Below are 15,256 nucleotides of genomic sequence, written 5' to 3'. Positions count from 1 at the left end.
TAGGCTAACGTCTTGCCCGACACTTTACCCGGGATAACGTCAAACTGTTGCCGTGTTAACGGGACTAAACACCAACCGCCGCAGTGTGGGCAGCTGGGGCTGGGGGAGGGCTGCGGGGGGACGGGGCGCGCCACCCCTCCTCGTCCCAGCCGCCGGCGTGGCCGTCGACGGGCCAGACGTCGGAGGGCGGCGGAGGACGGGGTCCCCGAACGGCGCTCCAACGGCCCCCTACGACGGATCAGGTGGGGGCCCCGAAGGAGGTGGTCCCCGACCACACCCCCAGGGCTCCTGCTGACTCTGGGGTCTGGCAGACGAGGGCCTTCGCTAAGGATTCTGGGGGTTCTCCTGTTCTAGGGGGTGGGACCGTTTCGGGGCCCTCCTGGGTCATTTGTGGTTGGTAAACTAATCAGGGTTCATGGGTTGGGGTTTATCGATGTCGGGGTGTGTTGGTGACTCTTGTGTTCATGTTGTGTTCATTGCACCATTACTGAAAGTGTTAGTGTGGTTGAATGGTGGCGTGTGTTCTAGTGTGTATCGTGCTGGTGTTATTAAAGGCAGCTCCGTTGCCCAGCGGTGTATGGGGCGCGGAGCTGCGGCCGACTGCTAAACCTGGGCTCCCGTCTCGTCCTTCACCTGCTGCTCGCCCCAATATGATTGTTGAAGTTAAACGGATTGAATTATGGTACATGATTGTTTAGTGGGCTCATGTTTAAAATGATTATGGTGGGATGTTATAATTTAAAGTAAATACTATATTTATTTATATTTAGAACTGTAAGTTTAAGTTAAAAAATAATGGAAATAATGGAATAAAAAATGTTTATTTTTCTGTTTGCATTTGATTTCACATTGTGAAATCAATGTTTCCTTTTTCTGTTTTTTGATGGTTTTTCACCTTGCTAAGAACTGAATTACTTACAACTGACCATCAATTGAGGCTTCAATAAAAGAAGATAAAGAGGAAACAGTTTGTTTATTAAGTGAAACCCAGAAGGAACTCTGAGTGGATGCACCAATCTCCTTCAAGTGGAGAATGCAGAACAAAGGGAGAGTACTTGACAATACTAATATTATAACAGTATTCATTAGTGATAGTAATATAATAACAGTATTCATTAGTGATAGTAATATTATAACAGCATTCATCAGTGATAGTAATATTAGAACAGTATTCATTAGTGATAGTAATATTATAACAGTATTCATTAGTGATAGTAATATTATAACAGTATTCATTAGTGATAGTAATATTATAACAGTATTCATTAGTGATAGTAATATTATAACAGTTTTCTTTAGTGATAGTAATATTATAACAGTATTGATTAGGTGACCTTGGGTGTCTTAGGTGACCTTGGGTGTCTTGAAAGGCGCCTCTAAATTAAAAGTATTATTATTATTATTATTATTAGTGATAGTGATATTATAACAGTATTCATTAGTGATAGTAATATCATAACAGTATTCATCAGTGATAGTAATATTGTAATAGTGTTCATCAGAACTGAAGTTATATTTTCAGAATCCCTGTTTATCAGTTTAATTTAATACCGTCTTGTATCGTATTGTAGGAGCAGCAGCTGGGGTCTGAGGAGGCGCGGAGCAAAGGTAAGTCTACTTTCTGTTCTATTCCCTTTTCTGACCCTCAGGGGAACCCAGGCAGGGCCCATCCATACACATCCTCTCATAGAAAGGGAATTATGCGCATAAACACAAAATATATGTATAAAGAGGAGCACACTGCAATCTGAATCAGAATTCAATCTCAGTGAATTCATAATAATCAATAATCAATTAAAAAAAAAAAAAAAAAAAAAAACAATAATGCAGGAACCCCTTTAATTAAAAAATGTACACATATACATATATACATATATATATATAAAAACATGGGAAAAGCATGAAAGAAGTATTAAAAACACACAGGGTAAAGATGAGTGCTGGCAGATAAGTGCAAAATAGATTAAATGAATAAATAAATAAATAGGTATATAAATAAAGATAGGCTTCCTTTCACATAAAGGAAGCCTCCAATGTAATAAATAAGGGCAGTAAAAGAGGTGGAAGGCCTCAATAACATCATGATGTAAAGGAAGCACACAGTGAAGATAAAAACATGCAGCATATTAAAACACACAATGGACCCGACGCCATGCAGGGAACCCCCCAGGAGGAGTCCCGGGACCCCCCAGCGCCCCCAGCAGCGTCCCAGTGCGGCCCCCACTCCCTGATGTTCAGGCCCAAGGGGGGGAGGGTCTTAAGCTTGGCTCTCCACCTCTGCTCCGCCTCCTTCCTCTGTCTGTCCGCCCAGCACGCCTTCACCTCCAGCCCGGTGATGAACAGTGAGGTAATGGGCTGTGTTTGGAAGTGTTGAGTGTGCCTAGTATATAATAGTGAATAGTATATAAGTGCTGTTTAAGTCTGGTGAGTATCGTGTGCTTTGTGTCGCCGACATATATGATGTGGCATTGGGAGCATGTGATGGCGTAGATGATGTTGTTGTCCAGTATGGTGAGTTTTTGCGGAATAGGGCTGGAGGTGGAGGCGTGCTGGTTCCTGATGACCGCCAGCTGCTGAAAGTGGCTTTGGTGTGGAGAGGGGGGGGCTTCTAATATCTGTGGAGAAGCGGCCCGCACCAGGACATCCTGGAGGTCCCAGGACTTTCCTGTAAGCTGATATTATTTTATGATTCTGGAGTGTGGGGTTGTTGTGTTGTGCTTCAGTTTGTGTGTGTGATGTTTTGTGTCAATGTGCTGATGAGGGGTACGATGTGTGTGTGTGTGTGGCTGCCGCCCCTGATCGTCTCCGCTCCTGATGTCAGGGGTCACCTCAGGGAAGCTGTTGGGGAAGACCACCTGACTCAGCTGCTGCAGAGGACTCTCTCCCACAGTGGGAGATGATGGACCGCCCCGGCGACACTAAGAAAGGGACCGTCCAGGACTTGGGGAGGGTCTGGACCGCCTAGATATACTTTCTGTCTATGTGTGATGTATATACGTTGATGGGGGTCACTCAATATATTGGGAATTTGTTGTTCCCTGACCAATTGGAGTGGATCCTGTATGGGTCTGTAATGTAGTGTGTTCCCTAACTGTCTGTGTGCTTCTAAGAGGTATTGTTGTGTATCTAAGATGACTGTCTGGAGCCTTTGTCAGCGGGTTTGATAACTATGTGTTTGTAATTAGACAGGTGTCTAAGTGCTGTGTATTCTTGTTCAGTAGGGTTGGGTGTTTCTAAAGTGTTGTTGGGTGGTTATGCATGGCGGTGTGTTTATTGGTACGGAGGAGTGGGGTGAGGTTCTCCCACAAGGCGCCCGGCGGTGGTCCCCAGCTGGACGGCCCCTGAAGGGGTGGAATGGGCCCACCGGGTCGGCCATGGAAGGGTTCTGTTCACTTAAGTGACCGGTTGTAATGGTGGACATCTCTAAGGAATTCTAGTTTATCTGCGATACGGGGGGTGGGGATGAAAACTGAGGCCCTTCTCCAGCAGCTGAGTCTCCGTTTCTGACCGATGGAAGACGGTGGATAGATTTACAGTATTAGTCTAAATGGAGCTAGATGACGTATGGGCACGGACCCGTGAAAACAAGGCACGTAAAACGCCAAAAAAACGCCCCTGGGCCGACGGACGCGTTCCGCACGCAGCACACGACGTGATGAAGCAGACTCGGAGAACGCGGTAAAAGCAGCGACCTCGTCAGAAGAGACTCACGTCCAGGCCCAGCGGGAGGGCCAGCTCCGGAGTCCTGGTCCCCAAGGTGTAGTGGCTGGGTCGGCGAGGCTCCGGGCCCCCCACCGGGGGTCCATAGGGGCTGGGGTCAGGTCTGTAGCAGGGCCGGCGGCAGCCAGGGGCAAGGGTGGGCTTAGCCCACCCAAATGTGCGCCATGCCCACCCAATCAAAATAGAAGAAAATGAATGAAAAAATGTTGGTGGAAGTCCAGACCCACTATCGGACGGAGCTGTTCGTTTGCTGTCCAACAAAATGTCAAATCTAATTCAGACAATTAATTAATACCAAAGAATATACCATTACCATGCATTGCTTCTAATTGGGTGGGCCGGACAGCCTGCCTCCAAGTTACCCACCCGCTTATAGTGGTCACTGGTACACACACACACACACACACACACACACACACACACACACACACACCACACACACACACACACACACCACACACACACACACACACACACACACACACAATGCATTGACCAGTGCCATCACTATGCCATTTTATTCGGGGCTAAAGCCCCGGATATTATTGAATTAGCCCTGAATATAATTTTTGGGTAAAAAAAAAATATCTATAATAAGTAGCCTAGTCTAGATAGTCCTTCTGGCAAGAAAATAAACAGTTTAAAAGTATAACCTGTTTACCACCTCAAGTGAATTAACTCATCCTATCCCCAGTCAGATCCGTGTGTGTGTGTGTGTGTGTGTGTGTGGTGTGTGTGTGTGTGTGTGTGTGTGTGTGTGTGTTGTGTGTGTGTGTGTGTGTGTGTGTGTGTGTGCGTGTGTGTGTGTTTGTGTATTGTCTGTCTCACGTATTTATTTTACTCTGAAATAACTTGAAAGCAGCACAGCAGTCAGGTAGCTATTTAAAGCTATAATGAACCACGTATTTTTTTAATTTAGGTAAAGCATTATGAAGAAATTTGCATGCATAATAAAGCATAGGAATATATGTTTGAACCTTTACTCTGAAGGAGTGTCTTCTTGAACCTTTACTCTGAAGGAGTGTCTTCTTGAACCTTTACACGGAAGGAGCGTCTTTCTGCCCTCAGAGGGTTCAGCGTTAGGGTTGAGTCAGGGTTTAGAGTCAGGGACAGAGCTGGTCAGGGAGGACTGCTTTAACACAAACCTCTTCACCTGCCTTCTGAATGGTTGGGACATTTTGCAATGATTAATTTGGGAAAATGGTTTCCTCTGCTTTTCTTTGCAAATGTATTGTATGCATTAATGTTCTGTCAGGTGTTTTTGTTTATACTGTATATTCAAATCCTACATTGACTTCTGCATGTTTGGTGCGGTTCATTAATTGTCCTTTAACTTGGTTAATGTCTAGCTAAACTCCTGCAATACATTTAATATACATGATGAATGTTATTCGGCAATGTTCACATTATCCATTTTGTAAAAATATAAAACATTCATGTTACTACTAAATTGAAGCCTATTCATGTATTTAACAACGTACATTGTTAAATACATGAATCATTTTGATTAGCCCCGAATATAATTTTTGGGTAAAATAAATAAAATTACAAATATTTAAAAGTAGCCTAGTCTAGATAGTCCATCTGGCAAGAGAATAAACAGTTTAAAAACATAACCTGTTTACCACCTCAAGTGATTTAACCTCTCCTATCCCCAGTCAGATCCGTGTGTGTGTAAGGTCTGTCTCACTTGTATTCATTTTACTCTGAAATAATTTGAATGGAACTTAAGATGTTTGGGGATGAGCAGCACAGCAGTCAGGCAGCTATGGAAAGCTATAATAAACTGTATTTTCTTTGTTAAAGGTAAAGCATTCTGAAACAATTTGCATGCAAAATAAAGCATACAAACGCCCCGGATGTTTATGAAACTTAAAAACACCCCTATTTTTTTTACTGTAAAGCAAATAGGCCTATTTAAATCACTATTTGAGGCATCAAATGAAAATGGCCAATCAAACATTTACATCACAATCATTTATTTGATATATATATACAAACACTATATCTATATAGTCTGTATAGTATATAGCTCTGGACAACCACAATCCAGGTTGCCCATCAGTGTGTGGAGGGAGGATATTACCACACACAACAGTGGAGTCTCCATCACCTCTTCATCAGTGTGTGGAGGGAGGATATGACCACACACACAACAGTGGAGTCCCCATTACCTCTTCATCAGTGTGTGGAGGGAGGATATGACCACACACACAACAGTGGAGTCCCCATCACCTCTTCATCAGTGTGTGGAGGGAGGATATGACCACACACACAACAGTGGAGTCTCAATCCGTGTGTCTAAAGTAAGTTTGGTTTTCATGCGTCCTATCATCACTAGTCCCATCTTTGTCCACTGGTTGGCGCTTTAGAGACTGATTCAACTTGTGCTCCAGCTGCTGCTCTGTGTGGAGAAGCTTTAAGGTAGAACCTTAACACTAACTTAACCTCTAAGTCGGATGGTGGGAGGGTTAGGGTCAGGGTTTGGGTCAGGGTCAGGGTTAGGGTTAGGGTGAGAGTGAGGGTCAGGGTCAGGGTTAGGGTCAGGGTAAGAGTCAGGGTAAGGGTCAGGGTCAGGGTGAGGGTTAAGGTCAGGGTCAGGGTCAGGGTGAGGGTTAGGTTCAGGGTCAGGGTGAGGGTTAGGGTTAGGACGCTAAGGACGGTCAGTGGGACCCGACAGTATTTCACCTCAACTACGAGTCCAGTGGTGGTTTCTAAATGCTTTTCATTTGACTTTCCTGCAAAAGTCAAATGAATGTGTGTGTGTGTGTGTTTGTTGTTGTGTGTGTGTGTGTGTGTGTGTGTTGTGGTGTGTTGTTGTGTGTGTGTTGTGTATTGGTGTTGTGTTGTGTTAATGTGTTAGTGTGTGTGGTGTGTGTGTTGGTGGTATCATGTGTAACCAGAGCTGTAAATGAAAGAGCGTCTCTAAGAGAGAGAGAGAGAGAGAGAGAGATGAGAGACTTTCCTGATCTACTCACTCACTCTCCACCTAGTCCTGGGTCTTCCCCGAGGTCTCCTCCCAACTGGACGTGCCTGAAACACCTCCCAAGGGAGGCGCCCGGTGGGCATCCTTGCCAGATGCCCAAAATGATGGACAACATTCATGACATTCACATTAACATTATGTTAACAATGCTACAATAAGTAAATAAGTCATTTAAGTCACTCATATCTTATAATACTTAAGGAAACTCTCATTAAAATATTTACTTGATTAACAGAAGAACCTACAGAGAGACAGACAGTCTTTCTGTAGGCCTACAGTTACCCTACAGAGAGTCTCTCTCTCTTTCTCTCTCTCTCCCTCTCCCTCTCTCCCCCTCTCCCCCTCTCCCCCTCTCTCCCTCTCTCCCTCTCTCCCTGTGTACTTAAAAAATCCTTTAAGTACATATAAACGAAATCTTGAAATAACTAAAGCAACGGCTTTTAAGTGTTGCACTATAAAGACTAGAGATATCGATGGATAGAGGATATCTCTCAGATAGCACTTTTTATACTACTGTGAGGGACCGGCGTGGTCGCCCCACGTATCTGGGATACGGCTAGCTGGAAATTGCGAGTGTGGGCAAAAATTAGGGCAATGGACTGACGACTAAGAAAAGTGAAGTTTTAATCTCTCCAAAACATTCACAAAAAATAGAGCAACGTTCAAAATGAAAAGGAAATGACTGCATCAGTCAGCAAACCAAACTAAGATAACATAAAATAGCATATCATAACCCAAACATACTTTTTTCGTACTGGCCTCACTTCAAGCCAGCACCACCCTCAGCCCCAAACACCAAATGAAAAGGCCCTTAAATAGGGGAATGGTAATTGGACCAATCACGGCCATATGGGCCAGACCATTAGTTGGGGGAACATTTACCTAAGCGACGGAAGACTAACTTCACACCAGCCCAATCTAATATATACACACACGCACACACAATATAATAATAATACTAATAATTACTCGAATGCGAGACAGTGAGAATGGGGAGGATTTCACCTTCTCACAACTACCATTACGTCTGCACATAATTTTTCAATCCTGTTTTACGGCACGCCATCAACACCCCACACACTCTTTCATCACTCTCATGAACTCCATCACCGTTATTGGATCTTCCCCGATCAGTTCAACACTCACGGTCAGTTCTTTATCATATTTATTCTCTTTCTCTCCAGCCTCTTCTCCCCTCTGGTCTTTCTTTCCATAGTCTACTCCATCCAAGCCTTTTCCGTTTCCATTTTCCGTTTCCACTATGTCCGTCCGCATGATTTTCCTTCCCCAAACCAATGGGAGAATTATATTTCCCCAAACAGTGCCTATGCTCAGTGGTAGAGTGCATGCTTTGCATGTATGAGGCCCCGGGTTCAATCCCCGGCATCTCCATTTGATTGCCCTAGAAAAGTCAGGTGAGTGCTATTTTAATCAAATGAGGTCACGCAATGCTTAACCTACCAAAGATGTTGCCTAATGCTAATGTCTGAAACAAGTGAGAGAATTGAAACTGTGTTGTCGTCAACGATACAGGTTAATCAGTGCGTGCGATTTCAAAAGCGCACGCTTTTGTGCGCTGAAAAGCTAGTGTGCGCTGAAAAGCTAGTGCCGGTCAACACATTGATATGAGTCCGGTACGTTTATGCACTAAGTGTTGACAGCCACAGAAGAGAAAAACATTGTTGCGTCACGACGAAGATTCAGGCCTGCCGACAAGCGTTGGCCAGTTCTGCTATCTGTACGCAGACTACTTCTCTAAGAAATGTATGATACCGTACTGCCAGTCGATAACCGATTTCCCCTCTTGTATCGTTAAGCAAGCTTTCATGTATCGGTTGCCACATGTACAATTGAAGTAATCTGTTTTCGGCTCATCTGTATAGCTTCTCATGTAGGAGTGCTGAGGTCCGATCACTAAGATGTGATCAAAGCAAGCTGTGGTCAAGGGTGTAGGACTATTTCACAATTTGATCACACAGCCTCAAGCGTTGCAGTCTGTTACTGTTCGAACAACTGATAGACTTGAGGTCGATAAGCACCATTGTCCTGGCCAAGCGGTTAAGCTGATGCACTAGAAATCCATTGGATCCCCCGCTCCATGATTGAAATCTGCCACACCAGTTTACCACCTCTGCTATTAGCAGGCAGGCCAAATATCTTCATCTCTTAGGATGGCCTAGTGCAAGTCAACCTATTGATTTGCATGTATGAGGTCCTAGGTTCAATCCCCGGCATCTCCAAATTGTAGTGAAGGTGACGCGATGATTATGAAAAATTATGAAAATGATCCGATCACGAAACATTGCTGAATGTTACTGTGTAATGAATCTTTAAACAAAATGAGGTCACGCAATGCTTTACCTACCAAAAATGTTGCAGAATGCTAATGTTTGAACATGATAGAGAATTGAAATGTCGAAACTGTGTGGTTAAGGTGATGGACTAGAAATCCATTGGGGTCTCCCCGTGCAGGTTCGAATCCTGCCGTCTACTGTACAGGTTAATCAGTGTATGTTTAAGGGACTGTTTAAAGGATCAACAGAAATATGTCATGGTACTGCAGACCTCTTTCGTTGTCTTCCCAATAATTTGCTGAAGCATTTCTCCTGAACTGAGAGGGGTGCTGTGGCTGGGACTGTCATAGTGACTGTCTAGTTCACAGAAGAGGTAGTGTTCTAATCACATCAGTAAGTTGTATAATGTAAGTAACCTACTCAATTGGAATTCCTTTAGCCGCCAGTTCTGATAGCTTAACACATGATCGGGTCAGGCTACATGAGACCTTTTTCATTGGTGTCTCAAGTAAATAATACAATAGGGGTACTGTGGCTTAGCTGGTGTCTTGTAAACAGGAGACCCTGGGTTCAACTCCCAGCAGTACCTACACAGTTTGCAACAGCATCATCTGGTGTAGATGTGATAAAAGTGTTTCTTGCAGTTAAAAAAAACGGAATTGTCTTAACTGGCAATCTTGCTTGTGGTTGTAAACTTGCATCCATCAATGCAATAGACTTTCCATCAATGACAACGGCGGCAGGCAAGCAAAATTCTCTATAAAATGTATGATACACTAGTGCCAACTGATGACCTATTTGTCCCTTCTATCGTTAAGCAAAGCTTCAGGAATCGGTTTTACAGATGTACAATTGAAGTAACACAGGGGACTTCTCTCAACGGCAAAGCGTATGCTTCTCATGTAGAAGGCCTGAGGTTCAATGCCTGCCGTCTCCAAGATGTGATCAAAGCTAGCTTCAGTCAATTTGAAGACTATTTCAAAATTAGATCAAGCAAGGCTTAACCTACCCTAAGTGTTCCAGACTCTTCCTGTTCAAAAAAGCCAGAGACTTGAAACTCTAATAGTGTGTTGTCGTGGCCGAGTGGTTAAGGCGATGGACTAGAAATCCATTGGGGTCTCCCCGCGCAGGTTCGAATCCTGCTGACAACTGTTTTATCTGAATACGATCTTTCATTCCCTTGTTCAGCCAACACATACACATATTACAGTGAAACTGCATCAAATCAGTGCAAATATGTTAATCTAAGCATGAAGAAGGCGCCATATTTAAAATCTGGCATTATCTGGAAAGGCACTTAGCAATCGATATTTTCTGACAACATGTTCTCAAAACATAAAATGTTAATATTTAAAGGTCTGATAGATCCGAAGACTAGTGTTGTCCGGTCCAGGTGCTGATTGCCATGGACGAGAAAACCCTTGGTGTGTTCGGAAGCAGGTTTAAAATGTAAATTCTTGAGCAGGAAGGGGATGTAGCTCAGTGGTAGAGCGCATGCTTTGCATGTATGAGGCCACGGGTTCAAACACCGGCATATCAATTTGATTGCCCTAGAAAAGTCATGTGAGTGCTATTTTAATCAAATGAGGTCACGCAATGCTTAACCTACCAAAGATGTTGCCGAATGCTAATGTTCGAAACAAGTGAGAGAATTGAAACTGTGTTGTCGTCAACGATACAGGTTAATCAGTGCGTGCGATTTCAAAAGCGCACGCTTTTATGCGCTCAAAAGCTAGTGCCGGTCAACACATTGATATGAGTACGGTACGTTGATGCACTAAGTGTTGACAGCCACAGAAGAGAAAAACATTGTTGCGTCACGACGAAGATTCAGGCCTGCCGACAAGCGTTGGCCAGTTCTGCTATCTGTAACGCAGACTACTTCTCTAAGAAATGTATGATACCATACTGCCAGTCGATAACCGATTTCCCCTCTTGTATCGTTAAGCAAACTTTCATGTATCGGTTGCCACATGTACAATTGAAGTAATCTGTTTTCGGCTCATCTGTAAAGCTTCTCATGTAGGAGTGCCGAGGTCCGATCACTAAGATGTGATCAAAGCAAGCTGTGGTCAACGGTGTAGGACTATTTCACAATTTGATCACACAGCCTCAAGCGTTGCAGTCTGCTACTGTTCGAACAACTGATAGACTTGAGGTCGATAAGCACCATTGTCCTGGCCAAGCGGTTAAGCTGATGCACTAGAAATCCATTGGATCCCCCGCTCCATGATTGAAATCTGCCACACCAGTTTACCACCTCTGCTTTAGCAGGCAGGCGAAATATCTTCATCTCTTAGGATGCCTAGTGCAAGTCAACCTATTGATTGGCTGTATCATTAAGCAAAGCTTCAGGTATTGATAGTAGAGATGTACTGATTATTACAAAAAGGGATGTAGCTCAGTGGTAGAGCTCATGATTCGCTTGTATGAAGTCCTGGGTTCCATCCTCGGCATCTCCAAATTGTAGTGAAGGTGACGCGATGATTATGAATGAATTCTTATATAAGGTAGAAGTCAAAGTGTGTTTATTGTTGCATGTACCAAATTGCTTCAGCACAGCAAAATTCTTACGACTTGGCAAGCATCAGTCATCTACGCAGTAGACGTCATACATATAACAAAAATAACATAAAACTCTATACACTATGACAATAACCATATAAAATGTAACATTAACATACAACAAATTAAAAAACAAAATCGTCGGTTCGAATTAGCTAAGGATAACTGCTAGGATAAGTTAAAAGTTTTTAAAATTGTGCAAATATATCTATGAAGTGAATTGTATGAGTGGGGGAGCAGGGAGTAGGTGGAGGTGGCAACTGTTCAGAGGTTCAGTGTTTCTGATTCAGAAGCCTTACAGCCAGGGGGAAAAAGCTATTTGTGAGTCTGGTAGTCCGTGTTCGGATGCTCCGGTAGCGTCTACCAGACGGCAGCAATGAGAACAGGTCCATAGCCTGGGTGGCTGTTGTCCTTTAGAATCTTTTTTGCTTTCCTCAGGCATCTACTGTTGTAGATGCCTTGCACGGAGGGGAGATGGCTGCCGGTGATACGCTCCGCTGTCTTCACCACCCTCTGCAGGGCCTTGCGGTCGGCAGCGGAGCAGCTACCATACCAGGCAGTGATGCAGCCTGAGAGGATGCTCTCAATGGTGCATCTGTAAAAGTTTGTTAAAGTTTTTGAAGACATGCCAAACTTCTTGAGTCTCCTCAAGAAGTATAGCCGCTTCTGTGCAGTTTGACTGCTGAGCCTGCCTGCATGGACCAGGTTAGGTCATCCTTGATGTACACACCGAGGAATTTGAAGTTGGAGACTCTCTCCACTTCAGCTCCCTCGATGTGTATGGGGTCCTGACCCCCCCTCTGCAGCTTCCTGAAATCCACGATCATTTCCTTGTTTTGCAGACGTTGAGAGACAGGTTGTTGTCTTGGCACCATTCTGCCAAGACCCTTACCTCAGCTCTATAGGCGGTCTCATCGTTGTTAGAGATGAGACCCAGGATGGTAGTGTCGTCTGCAAACTTCAGGATGATGTTGGAACTGTGTGTTGCCACACAGTCATGCGTGTACAGGGAGTACAGGAGGGGACTGAGTACGCAGCCCTGGGGGGCCCCGGTACTCAGGGTCAGTGAGGAGGAGGTGTGGTTGCCCATTCTCACCACCTGGGGTCTGCTCGTCAGGAAGTCCAGGATCCAGTTGCACAGGGGTGTTTTAAGACCCAGGCCCCTGAGCTTCGGGACGAGCTTGGCAGGCACAATAGTGTTGAATGCTGAGCTGTAGTCCACAAACAGCATCCTCACATATGTGTTGCTCTTTTCCAGGTGGGAGAGGGTGGCGTGTGTAGCTAGGGCAATGGCATCGTCTGTTGATCGGTTGGACGGTATGCAAACTGAAAGGGGTCCAGGGTGTTGGGAAGGGTAGAGCAGATGTGGGTTCTGACCAGCCGCTCAAAGCACTTCATAATTGTGGAGGTCAGTGCTACAGGGCGGTAGTCATTCAAGCAGGTTACTGATGTTTTCTTTGGTATGGGATGATGGTGGCCTGCTTGAAGCAGGTGGGGACTTCAGACAGATGCAGTGATAAGTTGAATATGGAGGTGAATACCTCCGCAAGCTGGTCAGCGCACCCCCTGAGGACGCGGCCTGGGACTCCATCGGGCCCCGATGACTTCCGGGGGTTCACCCTTTGGAGCTCTCGCCTCACGTCAGCCACGGTCAGGGACAGAGTGTAGTCGTCCTGGTCCTCGGCCAATCTTGCTGAAGGAAGGGGGTTGGTTGCCTCAAACCTTCCGTAAAAAGGTGTTGAGGTCGTCAGGGAGAGAGGCGGCAGGCTGATCATCACTGTTATTTCTCCCTTTATAGCCAGTGATGTGTCGCAGGCCACCCCACAGGCGTCGGGGGTCAGAGCTGAGGTAGGTGGACTCCAGCTTGTCCCTGTATTCTCTCTTTGCATCTCTGATGGCCGTCCGCAGGTCACATCTGGACTTCCCCAAAGCCTCCTGGTCACCAGAGTTAAAGGCAGAGGACCGTGCTTTGAGCTTAGCACGGACATTACCATTTACCCAGGGCTTTTGGTTTGGGAAGGTCTTAACGCTGACCCTAGGTACGACATCATCAATGCATTTGGAGATGTGTGAGGAGACAGAGTCTGTGTATTCATTGATGTCCCCATCAGCTGCAACAAAGAACATCTGCCAGTCTGTTGTGTCAAAGCAGTCCTGCAGAGTGCTAATGGCTTCAGCACTCCAGCGTTGAACTGCCCTAGAAACCGGTTTTTCCTGTTTTAGGCGCTGTCTGTAGGTAGGGATAAGCATAATGGAGGTGTGATCCGATTTTCCGAAAGTGGGGCGGTGGAGGGGTTTGTAACACTTTCGAATCTGTGAGTAGCAATGGTCAAGAATCTGATCACCCCGGGTAGGAAAGTTTATGTGTTGATAGTACTTCGGTAAAACTTTCTTCATATTGGTCCTATTGAAGTCTCCAACAACAATAGAAACCGCCTCAGGGTGAGCATCCTCAAGTCCATTAATTACTCTGTAAAGTTCCTCTAACGCGCACGTTTTGTCCGCCTGCGGTGGAATGTATACTGCTGTGACAATAACGGAGCTGATTAGATTATGACAGAGTCAGGCACCATAGGATCCAGCCAGGTCTCGGTAAACGCCAGTACACAACAGTTTGCAATGTCCCGCTGGAATTCAATCCGTGCGTGTAGCTCGTCCAGTTTATTGTCCAAAGATTGCACATTCGCTAGTAGAATGCTTGGAAGCGGTGGGTTGCAGTATCTCGTCCGAGATCTGCACAGGATGCCGGCTCGCTTGCCTCTCTTCTTTCTCTTCCGTCGGCGTATTGGTAGGCATACCGGCGGTAAGACAAAGGAGTCACAGCAAGCACTCCGGTAAGTTGAGAAAAACTCAGTTTTTAAGTGACGAACGAATTTCCAAAAGTGCCAGTCGATCATACTGAATGAGCGACAGTGCAGTACGTACAAAAAAACTAACAATAAAAACATTATAAACATAAAGCTGCGTAGTGCATGCGGAGCCATTGTCAGTGGTCCCCGGTTCAATCCCCGGCATCTCCAAATTGTAGTGGAGGTGACGCGATGATTATGAATGAATCCCTTATATAAGGTAGAAGTCAAAAAATGATCCGATCACGAAACATTGCTGAATGTTACTGTGTAATGAATCTTTAAACAAAATGAGGTCACGCAATGCTTTACCTACCAAAAATGTTGCAGAATGCTAATGTTTGGAAACATGATAGAGAATTGAAATGTCAAAACTGTGTGGTTAAGGTGATGGACTAGAAATCCATTGGGGCCCCGCGCAGGTTCGAATCCTGCCGTCAACTGTACAGGTTAATCAGTGTATGTTTAAGGGACTGTTTAAAGGATCAACAGAAATATGTCATGGTACTGCAGACCTCTTTCGTTGTCTTCCCAATAATTTGCTGAAGCATTTCTCCTGAACTGAGAGGGGTGCTGTGGCTGGGACTGTCATAGTGACTGTCTAGTTCACAGAAGAGGTAGTGTTCTAATCACATCAGTAAGTTGTATAATGTAAGTAACCTACTCAATTGGAATTCCTTTAGCCGCCAGTTGTGATAGCTTAGCACATGATCTGGTCAGGCTACATGAGACCTTTTTCATTGGTGTCTCAAGTATATAATACAATAGGGGTACTGTGGCTTAGCTGGTGAAAGCGCCTGTCTTGTAAACAGGAGACCCTGGTTCAACTCCCAGCAGTACCT

General features: G+C 44.9%; 2 non-coding genes across 2 annotated transcripts; both read left to right on the top strand.

Annotated features, from left to right (window-relative positions):
• The first annotated feature begins 10,069 nt into the window (after positions 1-10,069).
• trnas-aga (transfer RNA serine (anticodon AGA)) lies at positions 10,070-10,151 on the top strand. The gene has a single exon. It is a non-coding gene; the product is annotated as a tRNA-Ser (tRNA).
• Positions 10,152-15,183: 5,032 nt separating this feature from the next.
• trnat-ugu (transfer RNA threonine (anticodon UGU)) lies at positions 15,184-15,256 on the top strand. Its single transcript has one exon. It is a non-coding gene; the product is annotated as a tRNA-Thr (tRNA).

The sequence above is a fragment of the Gadus morhua genome, unplaced genomic scaffold (assembly GCF_902167405.1).
Source record: "Gadus morhua unplaced genomic scaffold, gadMor3.0, whole genome shotgun sequence".
Taxonomy (NCBI): Eukaryota; Metazoa; Chordata; class Actinopteri; order Gadiformes; family Gadidae; genus Gadus; species Gadus morhua.
Note: the sequence above shows the minus strand (reverse complement) of the source record. Positions and strands in the feature narration are given on the sequence as shown.